We start from the raw sequence: 27,758 nt of genomic DNA on the forward strand, positions 1-27,758 counted from the left end.
TTACCTGCAGTCACCGCTGCGTGTGTTTTGTGTCCTAGCTAGAAAGAGTGACACCCAGCTGAGAAGTAGGAATTATTAGAGTTAATAAACTCTTCACTGTCTTGGGCCCACAGTCGTCAGTTCTAAAATTCTTTTATAATAAGGCCTTTTTATTTTCATCTTTTAAAATAAAATTGTTAATTTTGTTTTTGCTAGGCCCGGGATTAGTGACCTGATATCTTAATAACATTTTTTAAAAGGAATGAAACTTCATTTTCTTATCAGGCCTGATAACTTGAATGAAAGTTGTATCAAATTCTTTGTAACAGAAATATGTGACTTTTGTTTTGAATCTTTGCTTTTCTCCCTGATACAGGATTCTAGCATAATTGACTTCTACCCTGAAGATTTTGCTATTGATTTAAATGGGAAGAAATATGCCTGGCAAGGTAAAATTTAGACATTATTCCTTTTTTTTTTTTTTTTCCTAAGGTAAAATTTTATTTATTTATTTATTTATTTTTTTATTGATGTTTTAATTCTTTCTAACATTGTGAAATTTTGGGTTGTACATTTTTGTTTGTCCATCACCATATATATGACTCCCTTCACCCCTTGTGCCCACCCCCCACCCCCCACCTCCCACCTCCCACCCCCACTGCCCCTGGTAACCACAGTCCAGTTTTCTCTGTCCATGTGTTGGTTTATATTCCACATCTGAGTGAGATCATACAGTATTTGTCTTTCTCTTTCTGGCTTATTTCACTTAACATAATATGCTGCAGGCCCATCCATGTTGTTGCAAATGGGGCTATTTTGTCTTTTTTTATGGCTGAGTAGTATTCCATTGTATATATATACCACATTTTCTTAATCCAGTCGTCAGTTGAGGGACACTTAAGTTGCTTCCACTTCTTGGCTATGGTGAATAATGCTGCAATGAACATAGGGGTGCATAAGCCTCTTTGGATTGTTGATTTCAGATGCGTTGGATAGATTCCCAGTAGTGGGATGGCTGGATCATAGGGCATCTCTATTTTTAATTCTTTGAGGAATCTCCATACCGTTTTCCAAAGAGGCTGCACCAATTTGCATTCCCACCAGCTGTGTACGAGGGTTCCTGTTTCTCCACATCCTCTCCAACATTTGTTGTTTTTTGTCTTGGTGATTATAGCCATTCTAATAGGCATGAGGTGATATCTTAGTGTTGTTTTGATTTGCATTTCCCTGATGATTAGTGATGTTGAGCATCTTTTCATGTGCCTATTGGCCATCTGTATATCTTCCTTGGAGAAGTGTCTGTTCATTTCCTCTGCCCATTTTTTTGATCGGATTGTTTGTTTTTTTGTTGTTCAATTGTGTGAGTTCTTTATATATTATGGAGATCAACCCCTTGTCAGATGTATGTTTTGCAAATATTCTCTCCCAGCTGGTTGGTTGTCTGTTCATCTTGATTCTGGTTTCATTTGTCTTATAAAAGCTCTTTAATCTGATAAAGTCCCACTTGTTTATTTTTTCTTTAGTTTCCCTAGTCTGGGTAGGCATGTCATCCGAAAAGATTCCTTTAAAACCAATGTCAAGTAGTGTGTTGCCTATATTTTCTTCTATGAGTTTTATAGTTTCAGGTCTCACCTTCAGGTCTTTGATCCATTTTGAGTTAATTTTTGTGAATGGCGATAGCACGTGGTCCACTTTCATTCTTTTGCATGTGGTTGTCCAGTTTTCCCAACACCATTTATTGAAGAGACTTTCCTTTCTCCATTGCATGTTCTTAGCACCTTTGTCGAAAATTAGCTGTCCGTATACGTGTGGTTTTATTTCTGGGCTTTCAATTCTGTTCCATTGATCTGTGTGTCTGTTTTTGTACCAGTACCATGCTGTTTTGATTACTATTGCTTTGTAGTATGTTTTGAAGTCAGGGATTGTGATGCCTCCTGCTTTGTTCTTTTTCTTTAGGATTTCTTTAGCTATTCGGGGTCTTTTGTTGCCCCATATAAATTTTAGTATTCTTTTTTCTATTTCTGTGAAGAATGTCATTGGGATTCTGATTGGGATTGCATTGAATCTGTAGATTACTTTAGGTAATATAGACATTTTAACTATGTTTATTCTTCCAATCCACATGCATGGGATATCTTTCCATTTCTTTATGTCATCATGGATTTCTTTCAATAATGTCTTGTAGTTCTCATTGTATAGATCCTTCACCTCCTTGGTAAGATTTATTCCTAGGTATTTTATTCTTTTTGATGCAATTGTAAATGGTATTATCTTTTTGAGCTCTCTTTCTGTTAGTTCATTATTAGCATATAGAAATGCAACTGATTTTTGTAGATTGATTTTGTACCCTGCAACTTTGCTGTAGTTGTTGATTGTTTCTAATAGTTTTCCAACAGATTCTTTAGGGTTTTCTATATATACAATCATGTCATCTGCAAATAGTGAGAGTTTCACTTCTTCGTTGCCTATTTGGATTCCTTTTATTCCTTTTTCTTGCCTAATTGCTCTGGCCAAAACCTCCAGTAGTATGTTGAACAGGAGTGGTGAGAGTGGGCAGCCCTGCCTCGTTCCTGTTCTCAGAGGGAAGGCTTTCAGTCTTTCCCTGTTGAGTATGATGTTGGCTGTGGGTTTGTCATATATGACCTTTATTATGTTGAGGTACTTTCCTTCTATTCCCATTTTATTGAGAGTTTTTATCATAAATGGATGTTGTATCTTGTCAAATGCCTTCTCTGCGTCTATTGAGATGATCATGTGGTTTTTATTCTTTGTTTTGTTGATGTGATGTATCACGTTGATTGATTTGCGGATGTTGAACCATCCCTGCGTCCCTGGTATAAATCCCACTTAATCATGGTGTATGATCTTTTTAATGTATTGTTGTATTTGGTTTGCCAATATTTTGTTGAGGATTTTTGCATCAATGTTCATCAGCGATATTGGCCTGTAATTTTCTTTCTTTGTATTGTCTTTGTCTGCTTTTGGTATCAGGGTGATGTTGGCCTCGTAGAATGATTTATGAAGCGTTCCATCTTCCTCTTTTTTTGGAATAGTTTGAGAAGGATGGGTATTAAATCTTCTTTGAATGTTTGGTAAAATTCACTGGAGAAGCCATCTGGTCCTGGACTTTTATTTTTTGGGAGGTTTTTGATTACTATTTCAATCTCTTTACTTGTTATTGGTCTATTCAGATCCTCCATTTCTTCTTGGTTCAATTTTGGGAGGTTGTATAAGGCTAAGAATTTATCCATTTCTTCTAGATTGTCCAATTTGTTGGCATATAATTTCTCATAGTATTCTCTTATAATCCTCTGTATTTCCATGGTATCCGTTGTAATTTCTCCTCTTTCACTTCTAATTTTATTTACTTGAGCCTTTTCTCTTTTTTTCTTAGTAAGCCTGGCTAAGGGTTTGTCGATTTTGTTTATCTTCTCAAAGAACCAACTCTTTGTTTCATTAATCCTTTCTACTGTTTTTTTGGTCTCAATTTCATTCATTTCTGCTCTGATTTTTATTATTTCTCTCCTTCTGCTGGCTTTGGGCTTTGTTCTTCTTTTTCTAGTTCTGTTAGGTGTAATTTAAGGTTGCCTATTTGGGCTTTTTCCTGTTTGTTCAGGTGGGCTTGTATCGCTATGAGTTTCCCTCTCAGGACCGCTTTTGCTGCATCCCATATGGTTTGATATGGCATGTTATCATTTTCATTTGTTTCCAGATAGTTTTTGATTTCTCCTTTAATTTCATCAATGATCCATTGGTTGTTCAGTAGCATCTTGTTTAATCTCCACATTTTTGTCACTGTCCCAGTTTTTTTTTCATGGTTCATTTCCAGTTTCATAGCCTTATGGTCTGAAAAGATGCTTGTTATGATTTCAATCTTCTTAAATTTATTGAGGCTTGCTTTGTTTCCCAACATATGGTCTATCCTAGAGAATGTTCCATGCGTGCTTGAGAAGAATGTGTAGTCAGCTGTTTTTGGATGGAGTGCTCTGTATATGTCTACTAGGTCCATCTCTCCAGTTTGTCATTTAAGTCTACTATTTCTTTATTGACTTTTTGTCTGGATGATCTATCCATTGCTGTAAGTGGGGTGTTAAGATCCCCTGCTATTATTGTGTTGTTGTTGATGTCTCCTTTTAGGTTTGTTAATAGTTGCTTTATGTACATTGGTGCTCCTATGTTGGGTGCATATATATTTATAAGTGATATGTCTTCTTGATGGAGTGTCCCTTTTATCATTATATATTTCCCTTCTTTGTCTTTCTTAACCTGTTTTATCTTGAAGTCTACTTTGTCTGATATGAGTGTGGCAACAACTGCTTTCTTTTGTTTGCTGTTAGCTTGGAGTATTGTCTTCCATCCTTTCACTCTGAGCCTGTGCTTGTCTTTAGTGCTAAGATGTGTTTCCTGAAGGCAGCATATTGTTGGGTCTTGCTTTTTAATCCATCCTGCCACTCTGTATCTTTTGATTGGAGAGTTCAATCCATTTACATTTAGGGTAATTATTGATATATGAGGGCTTAATGTTGCTGTTTTGTCACTTATTTTCTGGTTCTTTTGCATTTCCTTTGTTTCTTGTCCCATTTGTTTTGGACTGCCAATTCAGTTTGGTTGTTCTGTCTTATGACTCTTCTCCTGAAGGTTTTTGAGGTAGTCTAAACATAGTTGTTAAGAACAAGTAAATTAAATAGATCTAAGTAGGATAAAAAGTTTTATGTGAACTTTTAAAATAGCTTCCCCAAATCTTTTTGGTAACCTGAAATTTTACAGTTTTGCTAAGTTACGTTAAATGATGAGTTAAGTTAAATTCATTGAATATTCAGATCATTTCTAAATAAGATAAAATACTGAAATATTAATTACTGAACATAGGTTTATCCACATTTTGCTTTACAAAGGAATTAAAGATATTTGGGCCTATTAGTAGACATGTGTTGTGCCACACTGAGAAATTTACTACAAGAAAGCACGTTTCCAAAAATTATCAAAAGTATTTATAAATTTACCAAGCCACAGAATGCTATTATAAAAGACAGTTCATAATTGTTTACTTCTTTATTTTCACTAAAAAACTAAGGTTTTTTAGGGTTAAAAAATTCTAACACATGTGATTTAAACTACTAGAAGTAATAAGGGAAACATGTCTGTAAGCTAGGAAAGTAGGGTATCTGTTTTTGATAGGAGAAGTTATGAATGGAGATGCATTTTCTGAGGGAAAAGAAAGTAATTTTGTCCTAAAGTGAGGCTGGTTATTTCAGGATGGGAAGGAGGAGAATAAGGACTAATTAAATAGAAAATTGGGAAGAGAGAAAGGGAGAGAGAGAATCTTGCATTGTGTAAAGTTGGCTAAAATCAAATGAATTTATTATAAGAGACATAAAATTAAGTTTTAAAATCAGCAATGTATTTATGTAAAACTAGAACATAATTTTCTTTCATCTGATAAAAGGACAAGGTTTTCTTAGACTATTAGTCTGCTCCTGATTAGAGATTTCGAAAGGTTTTTCTTTACCTCTTAAGTAATCTGCTTAGAAAACAAAGAATTTGTGACCTGTCAAAATAATTTCCTGTGCTGTCTTTATCAGGTCTTTGATTACTGCTGAATCTTCTTTATTAAAAGAGTTAAGGTTTTTGACAATTGGGTAACATTCTATACTTGCATGTGAAGTCTTTAGTTGTCACTATGGTTAAATAGATAACTAGGTATTGTTACACAGTGTCCTATGATCCTGTTTGACCAAGTGTTCAAAAACCGTTCTTATTTTTTTGACAAACTTCCCAAAAATCAATTCTAAAATGAAGTCTTTTTGACCTCAAATTAACTTTGGGATTTTCCAGAGGGTTCCTGGAACATCTCAAAAGATTTGTTTTCTCTCCTTATAAAAAGAGAGATGTTAAACTAATTAGGCTTATTTGATATGTTAAATCATATGGGAAGCATTGTCAAATAAGAATTAGTACAAAGCCTTCTTTATGGTGTATTCGTATAGGTACAGGTGTGTTATAAGTGTTTCAGAAATTGTATGAAATTCCTAATGTCTAGTACATCCTGGTATAATGTTATCAGTCATAATTCCAGTTATTATCTTAAAATGTTACATGTTACAGAAATAACCAAATTTCCTTGTCAATTCCATTATAATGAACTCCCATCAGATCTTTAACAATGAGCATCTTTAAGACTTTTCACAGACAGTTATTGTTTTACTCTGATGTTTTGCAAAAGTGTTCCCACAAAAGTACTTCATCTTCAAGGAGATTCATGGAAAGGGCTTTTGACAAGTTCAAGTTTTTAATAACTTTAAAATCATAAAACTGAACTGGATAAGAATTTCCAGAAATAATGGAAAACTGGATTCTCACAGAACAAAAATTAATCACATGGGACAGACTAAACTGAGGAGGATGATTAAAATTTTAATAACTTTTTCTTTGAAATATTACCAGTTCCTTGATATTTTATTTTTCCAGATTTAAGGAAACATTTTCTCCTAAGGTGTCTATGAATACCAGCAATTTGGTAAAGTACACCCTTTTAAATAAAGATGAATCATTTACTTTTTCTCCCTACTTGATCTCTCCACAATTCAGAAACTCATGAGTATTCTTTTTAGGGCAATATAGTTATTTGCATAAGTTCAGTAAGAATCTGTTATCCTTGTAACAGAACACAATTGAACACATTGGTTATATTACTAAGGCTTTGACTAGAATGCCATATTTCGGGGAGATGTACATAGATTTGGAGATGCCCAGAAACCTTTAATAAACTAAAGTTGGCTTTATGGAGCCAATAAAGCCCCTTGGAGAAATCAGCCTGATATCTTGCTTACAAAGTTCCAGCAAAGCAGTCTTAAAAAGAGCTTATATGGTCAATCACTATTCTTCCTGCACTTATGAAAATAATCAAGATAAGTTTAATACAAAGCAATTAGTTTTACTGTGATTATCTTTGATAAAAGAAGAGCAAACATAGAGAGAAAAACTATGCTTGCATATTTGTCTATATAAGATTCTAATCCCATTATCTCTTTGAGGTTTTGCTATATATCTGTAAACTGGACTGGATCCTGAATTCTTCCAGTTTCCTAAAATATCTGGCTATGAATCTCCAAACTAGCATTTCTAATTTTCTCCTACCCCTCTGAGTCGGAATCACTCAGAACAAAGCCTGCCCTTGGATCTCCTTGGAAGGGACTATACCAGCTCCTCCTCACCACCCAGCTGGCAGTCAGACTCCAGGGCCTTGAGGCTTGGGTACACTTCTCACAGATGAAAAAGCCTCCACCTGACACCTGGTCCTGTACAGATGCTGAAGACGTCCTAAGCAAAGTGACGAGGAAGAGAAGTAGCCAACATCAAGGAAGACTTGCTTCCTCCCAAGAGGCCAGATCAAGACTTCATACTTTAACTAAATGTGAAACCCTTTCCTCTTCTCTTTCTTTCTTTATGCTGACGTGGGCCTAGAAAGATAATGCCATCATCTGTATCTCCTAGGCCATTGCTAAGGGGGGTCACTTTTCAGACTGCTTCATTTGTCATCAAAAAACACATCTGTCCATAATGCTAGAGACCCCCTGGTCCATTTCCCTGTCTCTGGTTAACAACCCCAAACTTAGGGAACTTTGCATCCAGGATCTATGCAAAGAAAGGGACACAGGCAAGAATCACCAGAATAAAACCATCTGTATGGTCTACACACACTTAAATTTCACCAGCCTCCAAGGCTGTCACCTTTCCAGTCCTGAGCCACAGATTCAAACGGGAGTTACTAGGAGGCGTTCATGATTCAGGATTCTCTTCCTTTGGCAGAACCCTACTTTCTTGGTTAGAGGTAAATATAAATGAAGCTTTGATTAGAAACCTCCTCTTAACTCTTGGAAAGATTGTAGAATCTGCTGCTAAAGCAACAACCTGCCCAGTAAAAATCCTTAGACTCTCTGGCCAAAGTTATTCTTTGTTTTTGTCTAGCTGCCCTTAATATTGTTTCTTTGTCGTTGACCCTGGCTAGCCTTACCACTAGGTGTCGTGGTGAAGACCTTTGTCTGTTAATATATATAGGCGTCCTGTTGGCTTCGCTTACTGGTATTTCCTGCTCCTTCCCCAGATTTGGGAAATTTTCAGCTATTATTTCCTTGAATAGGCTCTCTGTTCCTCTTTCCCTCTCCTCTCCCTCAGGAATACCTATAATTCTTATGTTACATTTTCTAATAGAGTCCGATATTTCTCGGAGTCTTTCTTCATTTCTTTTTACTCTTAGTTCTCTCTCTTCTTCCATCTGGAGTATATCTGTATTCCTATCCTCTAAAGTACTAATTCTTTCCTCCGTATTGTCAGCTCTGTTCTTTAAAGATTCCAGATTCTCCTTTATCTCCTCCATTGTGTTCTTCATCTCCATCAGCACTGATAGGTTTTTCTTTATGATTTCAATCTCTTTTGTGAAGAAACTCCTAATCTCATTTAATTGTTTGTCTGTATTGTCTCGTATTTCGTTGAGTGTTTTTATGATAGCTATTTTGAAATCTCTGTCATTTAGTTTATGGATTTCTGTGTCTTCGGGGTTGATTTCTGGGTGCTTGTCATTTTGTTTCTGGTCTGGTGATTTCATATATTTTTGCATTGTGGTTCCTGTGTTGGTTTTGATTTTCCTCATCCTGGAAGTCTCTGGTTGCAATTTCCACCTGCCGCCACTGTCTGGTGGTAAAGGGCTGTGTAGTCTAAGCCCCCTGCGCTCTGCCCCAGTTTTTCTGCTGCGATCCGCAGTTTTGTTTTGTTTTGTTTTGTTTTGTTTTGTTTCCCCACTGCGATCCACGGGTCCAGTCCAGTTTGTTCAGGTCTGCCTCGGATCGCTAGATCTGGTCGAGCTGCAGACTCTGGGTTGCGGGGAGGGGGGAGCTCTCTCTTTTGCCCTCTGGGTCCCTGACGTGGGAGGCTTCTCGTTTGCCCCTCTTTATCCGCTCTCTGGGGTGCTCAGATGTTGATGGTAGCCCTGTGGCTCCTCTGAGCCCTCTGTGCGGGAGTTTCCCACTGGCTGAGAGAGCCCGAAGAGCTACAGTTTCCCGCCGAGGGCCGCCCCTCCCCCCTCTCTGGGAACCGCGCGGACCGGATCGCTGATCTGATGGGGAGGGAGCGGAGTTCTCCTTACCTCTCCCCACTTCCTCCGGGGGCCCAGCACGTTCCGCTCTCAGATGTGCGGCAGTGTGGATCCCTCTGCTCTAGCTTTTCACTGTCTGGGATTCCGTTGTTGGTCTGTGGCTGTTGCTTTTATTGTATCTTGTGGGGGAAGAATTCACGGGAAAGCTCACTCCGCCATGATGCTGACCTCACTCCCAAAGTTATTCTTGATAATAGGAAAGCCCTTGATTATCTTTTAACTGAGCAGGGAGGTGTCTGCGCTGTGGCCAACACCACCTGCTGCTCCTGGATTAACACTTCTGGGGAAGTGGAAACTCAGTTACATAAAATCACTGAGCAAGACGTTTGGCTTAAAACGGTGACTCCTTCGATTGGGTCTGTCTTTGACTTGTTTGATTTTGATTGGTTTGGGTCTTGTGGACCCTGGCTTTGAGATGCACCCCAGACATTGGGAATTATCCTGCTCATGATAATCATAACAATCTTCCTGGTGTGTTGTGTTCTCTCACAAGCTTTAAATGCATGTTCCCAGCTGCTAACCACCAAGCAAATGATCTCGCTAAGGGTGGAACATCAGAAAAGGAACAAAGAGAATGTCTGACTTAGAGATTGTGAACCTGAAGATGTGACCTGTGAATGTCACAGTGATTAAACAAAAAATGTCATGACCTATGGATACCACACAAAGGATCCCCAAAAGCTGCGAGCAGTAGCTGAGAGTGGTGCTAATGCCTTAAATTTTGATCACATCTCTCAGTTAACATGAGAGTCTGATCAAAAAGGGGTCATGGTTAAAAAGGAGACAGTAGGCCCAAGATGGAGTCACTTGAGCTAAGCCCACGTCACCAAAATGTGACTTAATACCTCATCTAATTGCAGTTTCAACCTCCCCCAGGAAAGTAATCTTAACTGATCAGTCTGGAATTTCTTGGTCAGCGCTGTGAGATAATCCTCCTAATAGACCCCTTTTGTCCTTCAAAAGAAGGTGAACTTGCTCAAAAGAATCTTTTTTTTCTGTTCACGACTTCCTTGTCTCACTCCCTCTCTGCCTTCAAAAACCTTTCCTTTTGTAAAGCTCTTTGGAGCTCCTTTCTGTTTGCTAGATGGGATTCTGCCTGATGCATGAATCATCAAATAAAGCCAATTTGATCTTTAAATTTACTTAGTTGAATTTTGTTTTTTAACATCTTTGACCACCACCTCCCATCTTCCCCTCCTCCCAGCCCCTGGCAGCCACCATTCTACTCTCTGCTTCTATGAGTTTCTTCTTCTATGAGTTACTACTGTAACTTCCACATATAAGTGAGATCATACAGTATTTGCCTTTCTGCGTCTGGCTTTTTTCAAGTGTCTAGAAATGCTGATTTGAGGGACTTCTGGCCGTGACCCACTGTGAAAAATACATTTTACATCAGCGAGATAGAGGGAAGTGAGCCGTTTCAGAAATCAATATTCACTACATGCAGCATCTGATACTTTATAATTATAGTCCTTTTCATTTCTTTTAAAATGCTGGTTGTTACCTACTAAGTTGGTTTCATGACCCCGCCCCCCCACCAGTGGGTCATAAGCCGCTGGTTGAAAAATACCGACCTGTAGATACTTTGACTGTGAATAAAACACACAATTCTTTCACTGTGAGCCTGGCATTTAACTGCCCTGATGTGTTTATTTTGGAGATGAGGTGTGTGGCTTGTGAAAACGGTTGTTAATTCGCTATGCAACTTCAGTAAACTCACTCATCTTTTTAGATTTTGTTTTATTCATTTTTAATGACAAATTGCTTATACATCACATTGGCTTCAGACTCTGTTTCTTAAAACTTTCTTATTTTAATTCACTTTAAGCCCCTTAATACACAATTCACCATCTCTTTTGAGTGTGCTAAAGCATTTCAGTGAGTTCCATACTACCACTTAAAACACACATTCCTTGCCCAAGCAGAGGTGTGAAAATGAAGGTAAGATAGATGCCCCTATAATAACTTTCAATAAATAAAGCAACAGGACATGTAATGAGGTCTCCTTGAAAATTTTTCCAAAGGCAGAACATTTTTCTAGACCCAAGATCACAAGTGAAACATTATCTATTTTCTGTGGCAAGATGCTAAACCACTTCTTACTTACCCACAAGGTGAAAAGTTCTGGCTTCTCATCCAGTCTGGCAGCTTCTCAGAGCTAACAAAAAAAGGAAATATGTCGCTTCTCATCTTGAGGTCCAGTTCTTCAAGGAGTCTTGTGGGTGGCAGAGAGGGCTGGGAGTGTTGGGTGGGGAGTTTGCATAATGCAGGGTCCGTTAGTTCTCTTTTCATTCAAGTAATTTAAATAGTACATTACTAGGGTGGACCCTATTAAGGTGCCTCAGAAAACGAACTTGGAAAGGGTGATGGTGTCCAATGGGGAAAACCCATAATGAAGAGTGGTGTCAACTTCCATCTACACCAAGAAAATGGATCCAACTATGTGGAGGCTCCTTTAATATGGTGACCTTCTTAGTGAGAGAGTTGAAGGCCAGGATGTGGAAGAGAGTCACTGTATCTATGTATAACCCAGTCCCTCTCATGGTATCACTTCTCATTTTACCACCTTGGGAAAATGATGTACCATATTCTTGGTCTTTGAGATAAGGTCATCCAACATAATAACACTCATCTACATGGCTGGCAAAATTCCATGGTGTCGTGAAATTTTCTTCTCCTTTGTATTAGAAGAACGTTTTCCGATCCAGCGCAAATATGGCAAATATCCCCTAGTTTGACAAGTCAAAATACACACTTAGTGATTTACTCCTTGTCTTGGTTTTATTACATTTATGAAATGTGGCCTTATTATCCCTAACATTAACATCTTCCTTTTTCATTTTCCCATTTATTTTTATAAGTAAATTAGAGGTAATGCAATAAAATATTCAACTAATCATCTAGATCTGGTTGTCTAGGTGGGCTGGCAGTCAGCTTCTCCATGTGAGACACAAAATATTTGCTTTATGTTATACTCAAAATGTTTCTTTTGAATGACAAATGAAAGAGGGTTTATGCCTATAATTGTCAGCTGGGCTAAAGTGAAAATGGTCTGAGTATTAAGTTGAAATGCTTAACTCCAAGAGAAGTCCCTGAAATTCTGAGCATTTCATGTGCTCACAGCCTAATTCTGCATGTGACAGATTATTTGCACAAACAGATGCAAGAATTCCCCCATTTTCACATGTAGTCCTCCATGCTGACTCTAAATTTGGCCAAGTGGCTGGCTTTGGCCAATGAAACAGCAGCCAACAGGATGTGAACAGAGATTTGAAAAGTGCTTGCACATTGGGGTTTGCCCTTTCTTCCTGCACTTGGAACAACAGGCCCCAGAGGAAGGGGCCTCTGTTGTCCATCATATGGCTGAGCTACTTCTTGAGGAACTCCCATGTCAATATCGTTAGCTCTTTCCTCTTAGATTGGTGTCCAAAGGGCACCCTGCTGTTATGTGACTGCGCCACTGCTGCCATCAAGGAGTGCAATCCATTTCTCCTTAACTTGAATCCAGACTGGTTTTGGAGTTACACTGTACGTCTTCTGGTCCAGGCTTAAGAGGAGCTGCACCTTCTGTTTTCAGCCTCTTGAAAGCCAGTCTTTGCATAAGGAAGTCTGGGCTTTGCTGCTGGAGAGACGGTGTGCCCTAGAGGATGAGAGGCTGTGTGAGAAGAACTGAGGTACCCCCTGTAAACAGCCAGCACCAACTGCCAAACATGTGAGCAAGGGGATCTTAATGTTCCAGCCCCAGCCCAGCTCTCAACTGAAGGCAGCCACGTGAGTAACACTAAGGAAGAACATACGGAGGAAGAAATGCCTACCTCAGCCCAACGTACAGACAGAATCATGATATGTTGATGTTTTAAGCTAATAAGTTCTGAGATGATTTGTTTTGCCACAATTAGAAAACTGGTACAACTAGTCCAATTGTGTAAAGAAAGACTCTTTCGTTTCTTACTAGAAGGTGAAAGACTGGCTGCCAGCATTCTGGAAGCAGAATGGAGGAAGAAGGATGGGAGGGGTCCTTATGCATTTAGTATTCATAGGCACTTCCCCTTTGTTTTGGCTATCTATTGTTGTGCTGCAAAACTTAGTGGCTTAAAATAACAGTCATATATTTACTCACAATGTTGCGGTTTGAGCTAGGCTTAGAAAGACAGCTTGTGTTTGTTCTATATGACATCAGCTGGGGAGGCCCACCCAGCTGGAGGATCCAGTTCCATGATGGCTCACTCACATGGCTGGCGATTGGATGCTGGGAGCTCAGCTGGGCTGTTGGGCAAAGGGCCTGACTCTGTTCCATGTCGGCCTCTCCATGTGGCTACTTCGGCTTCCTCAGAGCATGGCAATAAGTTCTCAGAAGGAGATAGTGAAGGCTGACAGGGCTTCTCAATGCCAGTGCTTGGAAGTCCCAGGATGTCACTATCTGCATCCTATAGGTTGAAGATAGGCCCAGTGCAGATTTGATGGAGTCAACATGAGTCGACCTCTTGATGGGAGCAGCAGCATGCCCGTACAGGGAGGAGTGCAATTGTTTTGGGGTTATTTTCAGAGATGGTCTTCTATACCCCTGTTTTCAGCACAGCTTCCCTGCCCAAAATTGTGGCCAGTATGTCCCAGTCCAGATTCCCTCTATTTTATAGTCTCTACAGGATCAACCTCTAGTTTCCTGCCAGCGTTAGGAAATGGAAATTGCCTGGTTGCAAAGTGGGAAAAGATTTGGAAATGTAACTGCTTCTCAAACTTTTAATCAATCCTCTTGTTTTTTTTTTTGAAGATTGAGGTATAACATACACAAAGTGAACAATTTTAAATGTATAGATTATCCAAATTATATATATATATATATATATTCATCCATGTAACCACCACCAACATGAAAATATAGGTCATTTCCTACACCCCAGAAGGCTCTGTCTTGTCCTTTCCCAGCCACCCTCCTCTCAGTGGTAACCACTATTCTGGCTTCTATCACTGTAAATATATTTTGCCTGTTTTTGAATCTTACATAAATAGAATCATACAGTATGCATTTTTCTGTGTTTGGCTTTGTTTGCTGAATATTATGTCTGTAAAATTTTTTATGTTGTTTCATGGAGCAGTAGTTTTTGGGGTGTTTTGCTATATAGCATGCCACTGTATGGAGATAGTACAGTTTGTGTGTTCTACTCTTGCCAATTTTGGGTTATTATGAATATGAACAATCTTGTACATGTTTTTTGGGGGGGCATATGCATTCATTTTACTTGGGTTTATACTTAGTAGAGGAATCGCTGGGTTATACATTAGGCATATATTTGGCTTTAATAACTACGGCCAAACTCTTTTCCAAAGTTGTCCCATTCTAGGTTGTACCATTTTACACTCCCCCCGGCAATGCGTGAGAATTCCAGTTGCTGCACGTGCTTACTAACCTTGATTTCATCAGTCTCTCACTTGTAGCCTTTCTGGTGGTCTGTAGTGGTCCAGCCTACTGATTTTTGCAGCATCTTCACTCTCGCTTCCGAAGAGGATGCTGGTGCTGCTGCTTCCTGAAATGTTTGAGAAATCCATGGTGCAGATTGGGCTGGTTTTGGTTTTTCTGGCTGCCGGCTAAGGGTCTAAGTTTCACATATTTGTTCATTTGCTTTATGATTTGCGAAAATTGGTTGTTGTTTTCTCTTTCCCCATTCTCTCTGTCCTTATTGTGCTTAAAAAAATTCCCTTTACTGGGGTTTTACTGGGGTTTCAGCAAAAGTAATGTGTGTTCAACCCTCCACCTTCATTTTGGCCGTGTCCTATGGTACTTAATACACGTTGGTTGAACGCCCTCAAATTACCCTTTGTACTTTTTCACCCATCGAAAGGACCACTATCTTATGGGGATGCTCTTACAAAACCAAGAGAAAGAGAGCATGTTCGTTCAGTCGTGGCTAAGAGCACAGGTTCTAATCAGAAAGATTTGTCTCTACCGCTTTGTTAGAAATGTGAGCTAATGCTGAATACTTAATATCTCTAAATTTTGGCTCCTTTCATGTGTAAAATGAGAATGATAATGCTGGCTACCTCATGAGTTTGTAGAGAGGATTCTGTAGAGCACTTAATACAATGCCTGGTCCATAGTAAGTGCTCACTAATGGGTTGACTCCCCCAGGACATTTACATATTTCCTCCCCACAAGATTACTGATATCCATGTTTTCTCATTATAGAAACTTATATAACACACAAGAGCTTAGGCAAGAGAATGAAAATCATCCATACATCCATCACCGAGAGAGAATCACTGCTAACATTTAGAAACATTTTTCTTATCACATGTGTACTACATTAAATTACTGCCCAAGTCCCTTTAGTGACTGGCTGGGTTCTCTCCATATCTTAGACAATAGTTGGAAAGGCACAAACTCAAACCGCACTCACTGGTTTATCAGAGACACTCTCCCTGCCAACATTAATACCCAGCCGCTCACTGCTAATGTGACAGCAGAAACCATTTCTCCACAGGATTGGTCATTTCCATTCAGATAGTTCATTAGTCCCACCCCATCCAGTCTCCTTGTGATTGACGCAGCCGTCACCAGGCTGGCCCACTTGCACTTGCCACGCGGCTTATTCAGCTTCCCATTTAGGGATAAGACAGCACAGGGGCAGCCTGGCTGCACAATGGTTAAGTTCACACTCTCTGCTTCAGCGGCCTGGGGTTCACGGGTTCAGATCCCAGGCGTGGACCGACACACTGCTCCTCAAGCCACACCGTGGCGGTATCCCACATACAAAACAGAGGAAGATTGGCACAGATGTTAGCTCAGGGACTGTTTTCCTCAAGCAAAAAGAGTAAGATTGGCAACAGATATGAGCTCAGGGACAGTCTCCCTCACACACACACAAAAAAGAATAAGACAAAACAAAAAAAAAAACTCTAGGGCAGCGTGTGTGTATAAATGTCCTCATTCACTCTGTGCCTGGTCCTGGTACATCTTTCGTTACAGTCGAGCACAGAAACAGCATACATATTACTTTCCACATGTCACACCCAGGGCTTTCTGTTGTCTCCTGGAACTCTGTTTTCCTCAATCCTTAACATTTTACACAGCTGGAACTGTATCATATCAACTATTTGGGATCCTGCTTTTTCACTTATGAATATAAGTGACACATCATTACACAAACCCTTCTTAAATATAACTTTTAATGTTGCACAGTGTTCTAGCTCAGGGGTGGACTATAATTGACTTAATCATTCCCCTATTCTTGGCCACTTAGTTGTTTTGATGCTTTTGCTATGAATAATGCTGCAACGAATATCTTCATGCACAAATCTCTGAATTTCAGATTATACCCTTAGGATCAGAAATGAAATTGCTAGGTCAAAAAGAGTGTAAACATGAAAAAAAAAAGTTTATCGTGGAAAATTTCAAACATAGAGAGGAGAGTTAATGAACCCCATGTGCTTATCAACCAGATTTAACCTGGAATTGACATTTAAAGGAGGATGCCTGCTAAATCAAAATAATGAGTCTCTAGTGGTGGAATTTAGGGCAACAGCTGCTAGTTTAATATGTGTTGGAAAGGAGGCTCTTGTTTGTGGCAGAGGGACCATCCTGTTAATGCTCTCAGGTCACACAAAGCAGGTAACCACTTGTTCTACCAACAAGGCTGCCTCTTCCTCCTTGGGCCCCAAAACAGGTCTTCAATAAACACTGTTGATTGACTGAATAACATTAACACTCTGTGAACTTTACCTGCAAACAGACATCCAGCCAGGAATAAGAGATACTAAAAGGGATTACGCAAACACCAATGAAAATTAGTCTGTAGGCATAAAGTCAAATGGATAAGCATTTTATTAATATCTACCTTTTAAGATAACTACAGTGAGCTCGAGGCCACTCCAGGAAGCTGAGGGAACACAGAGGCATGTAAGGGTATGTCCATGCTTCCTTTCCACCTGGACAACACTCAAGCCTCATGTTTGGGATGGGGAACTCAAACAATAGGTCTCACCCAGACTAAAAAGTTAACCTAATACCATCAACCTGCCATCAATAAAACCATAAATTCTGCCTTGAACACTCTTAGGAAGTTAGTGGACTCCTTTTCTGATTTGGTTAAACCTGGTGAAAATATCCTAGTATACTGATAGGGTAGACTTCCAGAACTAATCACATCCTTGGGATCTGTTTACACATGTGTCTTTCCCACTAGACTATAAACTCCTAAGGCAGGAACTGATTCTTACTCAATTTTGAATTTTCCATATCTAATATTGTCTGGGACATAACAGATATTTCAAGTTTCTAAAGATTAAAATAAAATTCAAGTGCCCCACTTCTACTTCAATGTTCAATTAAAAATCAAGATCAAGTTAACGGGGTTTTCAAAAATATTTGAGACCAACAACCTTTATACATTGTCTGAATGAAAATGAACTGAATGCATAGTTTGTAAATCTTTATATTTTTGATGCATCTTTAAAAGGTGTTGGTAGCAATAAATAAATAAATAAATAAATACCCCTTAAAAATAAACCTTTGCATCTCTGTCTTTTTAAAATATGAAATCATAAGAGACCTCCAAGTGACACACATTTCCATTCTGTGCAGGCTTCCCTGTGGTCACTGGCTTGTTTATTTGTTGATTAGATTTTAAAGGGCATTGCTCCTTCTGAGAACATAAGGGATTTTGCAAAGAATCATGAAATCAAAAATACTCTTCAGATCATTTTCATCCTCTGAGAGGGATAAAATAAAGGAAAGTCATGAGGAAATCTAACTAGAAGATGAGATGGGAAGGGCAATGAATATGGTTGGTGCAATTTACTATTGCTGAATTACAAACAGCCAAATGTGCACTTCTTTCTCTGCTCTTCAAAGAAATCACACAATAAGTTTTCTGGTTCTTAACTGAGATACTCCCTGGATATATTATTAACGGTAGTTCTATTACCAATAACTACAATAATAGACCTATTTTATTGAGCACATACTGTGTGCCAGGCACTGTGATAAGCACCTCATGGTCGTGTTTTGCTCAGTAATCTCAACAGTTTTATGAGGTGGTGTAGTAGTCAGGTTCTCCAGAGAAACAGAACTAATAGGAACCAATAGGATATATAAATATATAAAGAGATTTATTACGAGGAATTGGCTCACACGATTAAGGAGACTGAGAAGTCCCACGATCTGCCTTCTGCAAACTGGAGACCCAAGAAAGCTGGTGGCATAGTTCCACTCTGAGTCTGAAGGTTAAGAACCAGGAAGGCCAACCGTGTAGGTTCTAGACTGAGGTCCAGAGAAGAAAAGATGTGCCAGCTCAATCAGTGAGGCAGAAAAAAGGGGCGAATTCCTTCTTCCTCCAACTTTTGTTTTCTTTGGGCCTTCAACAGATGAAATGATGCCCACCCACACTGGGGAGGGTGATCTACTTTACTGAGTCCACCGATTTAAATAATCTCATCCAGAAACACCCTCACAGAGTCACCCAGAAATAATGTTTAATCTGGGCACCCCGTGGCAGTCAAGTTGACACATAAAATTAACCATCACAGGTGGCTACTATTCTTATTGCCATTTTGATATAATTGAAGCTTAGAGGGGTTGAGTATCTGCTCATAATTCCACAGCAAGTAACAGGAGTGATATTTTATCCCAGACGTGTCTGACTTCAGAGAATTCACTTTCACCCAGCATAGGGTACAGCCTCTACGGAGGCACCCCATCAAAGAACAGTGGTGTTTGGAGATTGAGGTATCGTAGCTCCATTAAGAAACAGCTCTATTTCCCTGATTTCATGTAGCATCACACAACCCATTGAAGATACACCCTATCTCTAAGGACAAGTAAGGCCAAAACTTCTAGAATCTAGCTACAGTTGTAATAGATAGTGATATTCATGCATATATATTCATGAACAGCAGTATTCATGTCCTCTGTCTTGCCAATCTCATGCCAATGCCTCCCATTGACCAAACCTGAAGGGAACCCAGGGATCAAGGGGGCTGTGTGATGCAATTCATAGATGTCAGGCTTCTGAGACGCAGAACTAGATGGAGAAGGGAGGCACGTGGATCTGGGAAGGGGACCAAAGAGAATATTCAGCACACCCTGCTCACAGAATGAACCTCTGAACCCATGAGGTTTGCTGCTTGATGGTAGAGAGTAAATAAGACTTAAGAGACTAAAATCCTGGCCCCTTTCTCAGCCCCAGGAGTAGCTTCGGCTCAGAGGGAAGGGTGCTAGCTGAGCCAGGACAACACTGGGGCCACGGGGAGAGCTATTGTCCCCTTTCATGGATCCGCACTAGAGCATTTGAAGAAAAGGCTTACAAGCCATCGAACAGAATATGAGATCAACACTGTGCAGGATGAGGAAGTTGAGGCCCAACAGGATTAAGTGGCTAATACAATACAGCACAGTTGGTGGCAGAGCAGGGACTAGACCCCGTCTTCCTGACCCTTGGTGCAGGGTCTTTAACATATTACTAATACTCCATCTTTTTCTAAAGAGGGCTCAAGGCATATCTAGTCCCTGTAAGCCTTCACTTTCTTCTTCACCATCACCAGACGCTTCTGGAAATCTCACACAAAGCCACAGTTTTTCCTAAACTTTCCATCACATTTAATTTTAGCACGGTTTCAGCCACAAGCGACACAAAAATGACAGCACGTGTCTTTTAATGAAATTAACAGTGGTGCTTTGTGATGACTTAAATGCATCAGGGAAATTTTATCTAATCGTGTTCGATAGAAGGACCAGCTCTCTGGTTTGTGGATGCAATCACTGAGGGACGCTGGTGGGCAAGGGGGTGGTGAGGGACTTGCCATCACCTGCTCAGCTCTCAGGGCAGCTCTGTGGTTGCCTTGTTGCAGGAAAGGGCAGCCTTCTGAGGGAAGTGTGTAGTCCTGAGATGACCTGTCACTGACAGCATGCAAAGATGACAGAAAATAGCCTTTGTCTATCTATGCTTTGACTGGTCGTTCGTAAGTAACAATTGTGAAAGATCTAGAGCAATAAAATGTCCTTCCACCGGAGTTTAATTTAAGTGTTGTCTAGCCAACCTGTCCTTTAAGCTGAGACTCAAAAGAGATTGATTTACGGGCACCAGCAGCTGAGATGTCGGTCAGCAGGACCAGACACTCTGACTTCACCACTTTCGTCAAGTGAGATTCTGGGCTCAGAGCTGAGTCACACAGTATACATGAAGCTTCCTGGCTTCACGGTTTGCTGATCATTTCTCGCCAACCATCATCACAAATGCCATCTCTCACACCGAAATGCCCACGCCACTCATCAGAATCCACAGGCGGCTGGGCCAATGACACTGGATAATAGATAGATCTTGATTTTTCAATTGAACATTGGGGCAGAATTGAGCACTTTAATTTCATTTTAATCTTAATAAACATTAAATACCCATTTGTCCCAGACAATATGAGGTACTAGAAATTCAAAATCGAGTAAGAATCAGTTCCAGCCCACTAGGGATTCACAGTCTGTGGGGGAGACTCATATAAACGGAGCCAGGTGATGTGATTGAGTCTATAGTGGAGGTAAGTCCAGGGTACATGAATCTAGAAAGACTTCATAGAGGAGGTGATGCCTGTGCTGAGAAACCAGGAATGAAGAGTTCCCTGAGTGGATAAGGGGAGGAGAAATTCCAAGTGGGAGAACAGTATGTACAAACACAGCTCATGTGAGAGTGGTGTGTTGAGAAATCAGTAATAATTCAGCACGGGTGGACACGGGGTCTGCTTCAGCGTGGCAAGGGATGAGTGTAGTCAAGTCGGCAGAGGACCCATGGGGGACCTGGACCATGACAAGGAGTTTGGGCTTTGTCCTGAATGCAATGGGAGCCATTTAAGGACTTTGAGCAGAGAGTGGCTGGATTAAATGAGTTTTAGAAGGAAGGTTCCTGGGGAATAGGAGGGCAGAACAGAGGCAAGGAGGTGAGTTAGGAGGCTGTTAGAGTTGTCCAGGCAAAAAGTCTTGATGGAACGCAAGGGATAGTGGTATGGAGAACATTTAGAAGGTGGAATTTACAAGCCTGGCACTGGGTGGGAGAGGAGGAGATATCTCGAGTGATTCAGTTATCTGGCTCTGGTGACTGAAGGTGCAGTGCTGATTGTTGGGGATGATGGTGATTTGGCTTCGGACACCCCAGGTGGGCAGCACCCAAGGGCTGCACCATAGAGAGAGAACCGTGTTTGTGATCCCCTTAGGAGACTCCCTGTCAGGCTCTAGTCCCATCCGCTGTCATGGGGAGGCAGGGATCTATGCCTTTGGTAGACTCAATCTAAAGACGACTTGATATTTTTCTTTGTGATACATAATATGATTGAGTAGATGATGTATTGAGAAATGTGTTCCTGTTCTCATCATTTTCAAGGACTAGAGAGAGGTCCATTTTCTCCTGTAGGGTTGGCAGCGTTCTTCTGCTTCTGCCCTTTGCTTTCCCCGAAGTGGGAGTGGAAGCTATGCCTGGCCACCTAGAGCTCTGCCCTCTGCCAGGTCTGGGTCATCTCAGCCTCATTTTAGCCCCTAGTTGTTACAATGGGGCATTGTGAAACACATCCTGCCCCCAGAGGCCACTGAAGGGACAGGCTTAGCTTGTCTATTCCCCCAATGTCCCCACAGACCTATAAGCACCTATGAGACCCTAAGGGGATATGTCGACCACTTGCCCTGGCCCCCAGTGCTGTTGGAGTTGGCCTCTCGCGTCCACCTCAGCTATTTCTTCTCATCCCTGTAGTGGGTCTGCTGCTCTCCATCCTCCATGGCACGCCTCCATCTGCCCTTCCTTCCCGTTCATTAAAAAAACAATCATCTTTTTCCCTACTCTCTTTATCTCTTTTCGCTTCTTTCTCTTCTAATTATCTTGTACATCTTGGCTTTTGAACCAGTGTATTTGGTCTTTCTAGCCATTACTAACTAGGTCTTTGTGGTCATTAAGTCACATCCTGCTCTGTGTTGTCTGGTTCTTCGGCTGCTTTCTGCTGCTGCCTCCTCGCCCACAGCTCAATGGTCTTCTAGACATGAAGATAGCTAAATGCCACTTTCAGATAAGCCACACACAATGCCACATGGATCAAATTCAGATCAATAGCTCAGGGATGTATTATGTTGAACCAGACAGAATTGCCAATAGTCAATCATTTTGACCCTCAGTAATGACTTTCATTGACATCAACCTAATAGAACGAGTTCGTTTCCAATGATTAGCTCTACACCCAATCTGTACTGCACACTCACTCATGAGGGGCCAATTATTTCATCACAGGAAACAAGACTCAGGAGAAAGTGTTCTTTTCCTTTCTCCTAGTCATACATATTCTAGCTCACTGATTACTTTGTGTTATCGCTCTGCTGGCATTGACACATCAAAATTGAATTCCAGATATACATTTTATCTTAGCTGCTCATTCCCACCCACTTATCTTGATATTATGGATGGAGAGTCAGTTCATAAATGTCATCCCTAGCATTTGTACTGGGGGCTTACCTACCTCCTTGATACTTTTTCATTCATATAAAATTCTACCTATGCAACTCAACACTGACCATTCATTTAATTTAGAGTAGTCAATGTATAGCTGTTTAATTTGATGTTATTGGACACTGGTCTTTTAAGCAAGAATGCTTACTATCTTGTGGCTTTTGTTTCTGATGTAATAGAAAATGGATTCCTAGATTGTACCTAGAAAACAATAAGAAGCATTATCATTTAGCAGGTTTAAATTTCCCTTCTCCCTCTCTTTTTTGGCTTTTATTAAGTTATGAGTTTATCAAGGTATCTTATTATATAATGTAGCTAAGCATTTTTCCCTAGAAATGTATATTATCTAATTATTTTACAGAAATATAAACTTTACCTGTGACTCCATTTTCCCCAGAGGAGAGAATAAATAAGAAATAAATCTGCCTTGTATTGCATTTATTCAACAAATATTTATGGAGACTTATGGGCCTGGCACTTCCTAATCGTAGGGAACTGTTCTGGGAGTTGGTATTTGGGCTTTGAAAGCAGCTATGTCCTTTTTACTTAATTCAGAGGCACTCAACTTGGATTGAGCCCAGACCCCTCCAAGCCACTCCCCCTCCCAGAAGTGACCCTAGCCCATCCTGACAGCCCAGGCAGGATTGAAGAGGATAATTGACAACCAAAATTGGTAACTTGTTTCTAACTCCATAAAACCTTAGGTTAATTTAGGGGCTGGCCCGCTTGCGTGGCAGTCAAGTTCACGCCCTCAGCTTCGGCGGCCCGGGGTTCGCAGGTTCGGATCCCAGGCACGCACCAACTCACCGCTTGTCAGACCATGCTGTGGCGGTGTCTCATATAAAGTAGAGGAAGATGGGCACGGATGTTAGCCCAGGGCTGATCTTCCTCAGCAAAAAAGAGGAGGATTGGCATTGGATGTTAGCTCAGGGCTGATCTTCCTCACACACACACACACAAAAACTTAGGTTAATTTAACTTGTTTCTCTTTTTGCTTGAATCTAAGAACAGTGTGAAAAATGTCGAACCAAGAATAATTTCTTTAAGTAGGTGAAATAAATGGGACCCTGAGAGCAATTCTAAGCATTAGACTGGTCTGCCCAAGTTTTTCTGAGTTAACCCAAAAAAGGAAATTTGCACTTAAGTGATTAAATGTTGGCTGATATGATATTTGTCTATTGAAATACCAATTTCTAGAGGGAAGGAGAAAGAAAAATGAAATGCAAATGTGCCAGGCATTTCTTAAGTGAGGTGGCCTGAATTTTCCTTTTTGATTTGGTCCTTGTCTTGTTTGGGTATCAATGTATTAGCATCATGGTGGGGGTGGGGGAGAAGTGTTTCCTCTTGTTTTTAAAAAAAATTTCTAGAACTGTATAAGAGTGGAGGGATAAGTTACTTGAGAGTTGATGGCACTTACCACGGCAAACAATTGGCTGAGTATTTTTTTTGTAGGAAGATTTTCTACCAATGATTACATTTCTAAGTTTTCAAATCTAACGTCATACAATTGTTCATAGTATTCTTGCTCTCTTAACTTTTAAAAACCTCTATCTGGGGCTAGCCCCCGTGGCCTAGTGGTTAAGTTCGGTGCGCTCTGCTTCGGCAGCTCGGGTTCAGTTCCTGGGCACAGGCCCACACCGCTTGTCTATCAGTGGCCATGCTGTGACGGCAGCTCACATACAAAGTAGAGGAAGATTGACAACATATGCTAGTTCAGGGCAAGTCTTCCTCAACAACAACAAAAAAACTCTATCTGAAGTTACGTCCCATTTTCATTCTTAATACTGTTGATTTGTCCTTTCTATTTTTTCTTCATAAATCATGCCAGATATTTTGTCAAATTCATCAACCTTTTCCAAGAATTAATTTTGACATCATAAATCTTCTTGAACGTATTTTTGGTTTTCATGTTCATAAAATTCTGTTCTTTTTCTTTATCTGTTTCCTTCATTTTTTAAAAAGTTTTTCTGCTGTTATATTTCCAATGTCTGAAGATGTGTACTTTGCTCACTAATTTTCAGGTAAAAATAAGCATTTAAAGCTAAAGCTATTGGGCCGGCCCCATGGCTTAGCGGTTAAGTGCGCGCGCTCTGCTACTGGCGACCCGGGGTTCGGATCCTGGGCACGCACCCACGCACCGCTTCTCTGGCCATGCTGAGGCCGCGTCCCACATACAGCAACTAGAAAGATGTGCAGCTATGACATACAACTATCTACTGGGGCTTTGGGGGGGAAAAAAGAGGAGGAGGATCGGCAATAGATGTTAGCTCAGAGCCGGTCTTCCTCAGCAAAAAGAGGAGGATTAGCATGGATGTTAGCTCAGTGCTGATCTTCCTCACACACACACACACACAAAATAAATAAATAAAATAAAGCTAAAGCTATAAATATATCTCCAAGTACTGTTTTCATGGCATTTCACAAGTTTTGATTCATTATCAGACAGTTCTTCTTGGACCTATGGGTTACTTAGAATGCATTTCAAACTTTCAAATATTTAGACAGTTTTATTTGTCTTTTTATTATTGATTTATATCATAATTGCATTGTGTTCCAAGAACATAGTCTATATGGTACAGATTCTTTGAATTTTGTTGATACTTGTTTCATGGCTTAGTATATGATCAATTTCTATAAATGTTCCATCCATGTGTGTTTCTAAAGATTTTGTATGCTCTAGTTGTTGGGTGCTAAGTTTTGTGCCCATGAAATTAAGCTTTTGATTGTTAGATCCACGTGTAATTGAAAGAAGTATTTTGTAAGTTCCCACCACAATGGTGGATTTGTCAATGAATTCCTACAGTTCTATCAATTTTAGCTATTTTGCTATTTTGAGGCTATTTAAAAACTTTGTTATGGAAATTTTCACACACACTCAAAAATAGAGTCTAGTCTAATGAATCTCTTCACCCACTCTCTGTCCATGTATCCATCATCCCTCACCTAGCTTCAGTTACCAACATTTTGCCATTCTTGTCTCATCTGTTCTCCTTACCATTTTTGTTGTTGGGATAGTTTAAAGCAAATCCCAGATATGACATTTCACTCCAATACTTTAGTATGTTTCCCTAATAGATAAGACTTAAAACACATAACAAAATATGTTGGAGCCACTGTGTCAGGTGCCCACAAGGGAAGAATCGCTCGATCCTAGTGAGGTCAACCTCCATGGTTTTCAGGCTCTCCTTTGAAAAGCTGACCCCCTCTCCAGTTTAGTCGCATGTAGGAAACAGCTGCTATGATGTCTTGTATCCAGTGAGTGCTCAATAAGTGTTTGTGACAACTACTTACTCACTGGAATCTCTAGGAATGGCCTTGGGAAGTGGAGATTGCTCACAGCTAGCAACTCTATAGGGTCAAATACTTTGGCAAGGCCCCAAAGTCTTGATATTATCCTTGTTCTTTTCCTGCCATGCCGAGCACTTGGTAGAGGCTAAGCGGGGTCCTTGGAAGTTTTGGGAAATGGGAGTAACAGGGTGAAGAGTTGATGTCAAATACCACCATTAATCAAATCCATGCATACAGCCAAACCTTCTAATTCATACTGGAATTTTGCTGAATGAGACATGGCTTACAACAAGTGTTCTCTCAGATGGGTCTTAGATAAGCCCTATTTACTACAAAGGTTTTATATATATGGAGCACCTAGCATGTTACAGGCACTGTACATGGCACTGGGAATGCTCATGGAGCCCACAGTGTAGACGGGACATGACTGTTATATATGCATTCTAATTGAGTTCAATGGGACACATGCTCTGAAGGAACATAACAAGACTTGATCTAGACTGGGGTGAGGGAAGGCTTCACTGCAGACATGGTCTTGAAGGAGCTCTGAGGGATGAGTTGAGTTAAAGGCAAAGCTGGCAGTCACGGCAACGGCGAGATGAGCTCGGGCAAGGGCAAGTGTGGTGAGGACCTTGCAGAGAGGGACTGGGTTCTGGAACACAGAGCAGCAGGGTGAGTGTTGACAGCCGAGACTGGAAGATTCTGGTCAGGGGTTTGGTCTTTATCCTAACGACGATGACGATGATAAGGACGATGCACTGTTCTGAGCACTTCACATATGCTAACTCATTTAATCCTCAAAGCTACACTGTTCAGTGGATATTATATCATCCTCCTTCTGCAGGTGGGGAAACAGATACAGAGCTGCTATATAATTGTGCCCCAGGTCACCCAGCTGGTGAACCACACACCCATGTGGGCTGGATCCAGAGGTGAGGCCTTGCACCACCATGCTGGACTGTCTTTACAGGGTTTTAAGCCGAAGAATGACGCAAAAACAGGTTTTGGGGGCTGGCCCGGTGGCTTAGTGGTTAAGTTCGCGTGCTCCACTTCAGTGGCCCAGGGTTCATGGGGTCGGATCTCGGGTGTGGACCCACGCACTACACATCAAGCCATGCCGTGGCAGCATTCCACATACAAAAAATAGAGGCAGATTACCACAAATGTTAGCTCAGCAACAATCTTCCTCAAGAAAAAAGAGGAAGATTGGCAGCAGATGTTAGCTCAGGACCAGTCTTCCTCACCAAAAAAACAAAAAATGAAAAACAGGATTTTTTATTTTTTAAAAAAATTTCCTGGTTGCTGAGTGGAGAGCGGACTAAGGGAAGACGGAGCAGGAAGTTAGGAGGCTTCTGAAGAAGTCAAGGCGAGAGATGATGAGGGCTTGTGCCAGGGTCGTGGCAGCAGAGGTGGAGAGTAGTGGGAGGGCTTGGCAGCTCCGGCAGGAAGGGAAATGGCCAGGATTGGTGAATTGCTTGGAAAAGGAAGGCGAGGGAGTGGTCAAGGCTGGCTCCTGGCTGTCTGGCACAACTGTGAGCCCTTCCACCGGGCTCCAGAACGTGAGGTGCTGAGCAGAGAGCATGAGCCGACCTGGGAGAGAAGGGATTCTGCAGAGTCTGGTAGACAGAGAGCTAGTGGGGAACATACGCGCCGTGAGGCAGGGCTGTGTCTGTTTTATTCACCATGGGTTTACTGTCTCAACAGGCATCCTACTGATTAGTATGTAGCAGGCGCTCCATAAATATTGGCTGAATTAATGGAAGAACAACAAAAAATCTGTGTCCTGAACCCACCAGCTAAGTAACGGTGAAGCACTTCGCCTCTGTAGATGAAACAATCCCTGCACTGCCGTCCACTCTGAGGCCAGGCTTGTT

General features: G+C 40.8%; 1 long non-coding RNA gene across 1 annotated transcript; it reads left to right on the top strand.

Annotated features, from left to right (window-relative positions):
- Nucleotides 1-361: 361 nt before the first annotated feature.
- On the top strand, nt 362-27,732 carry LOC131402509 (uncharacterized). Its single transcript, XR_009218726.1, has 3 exons — nt 362-428; nt 26,729-26,816; nt 27,589-27,732. It is a non-coding gene; the product is annotated as an uncharacterized LOC131402509 (long non-coding RNA).
- The last annotated feature ends 26 nt before the right edge of the window (nt 27,733-27,758 follow it).

This window comes from Diceros bicornis, unplaced genomic scaffold, assembly GCF_020826845.1.
Source record: "Diceros bicornis minor isolate mBicDic1 unplaced genomic scaffold, mDicBic1.mat.cur scaffold_117_ctg1, whole genome shotgun sequence".
Taxonomy (NCBI): Eukaryota; Metazoa; Chordata; class Mammalia; order Perissodactyla; family Rhinocerotidae; genus Diceros; species Diceros bicornis.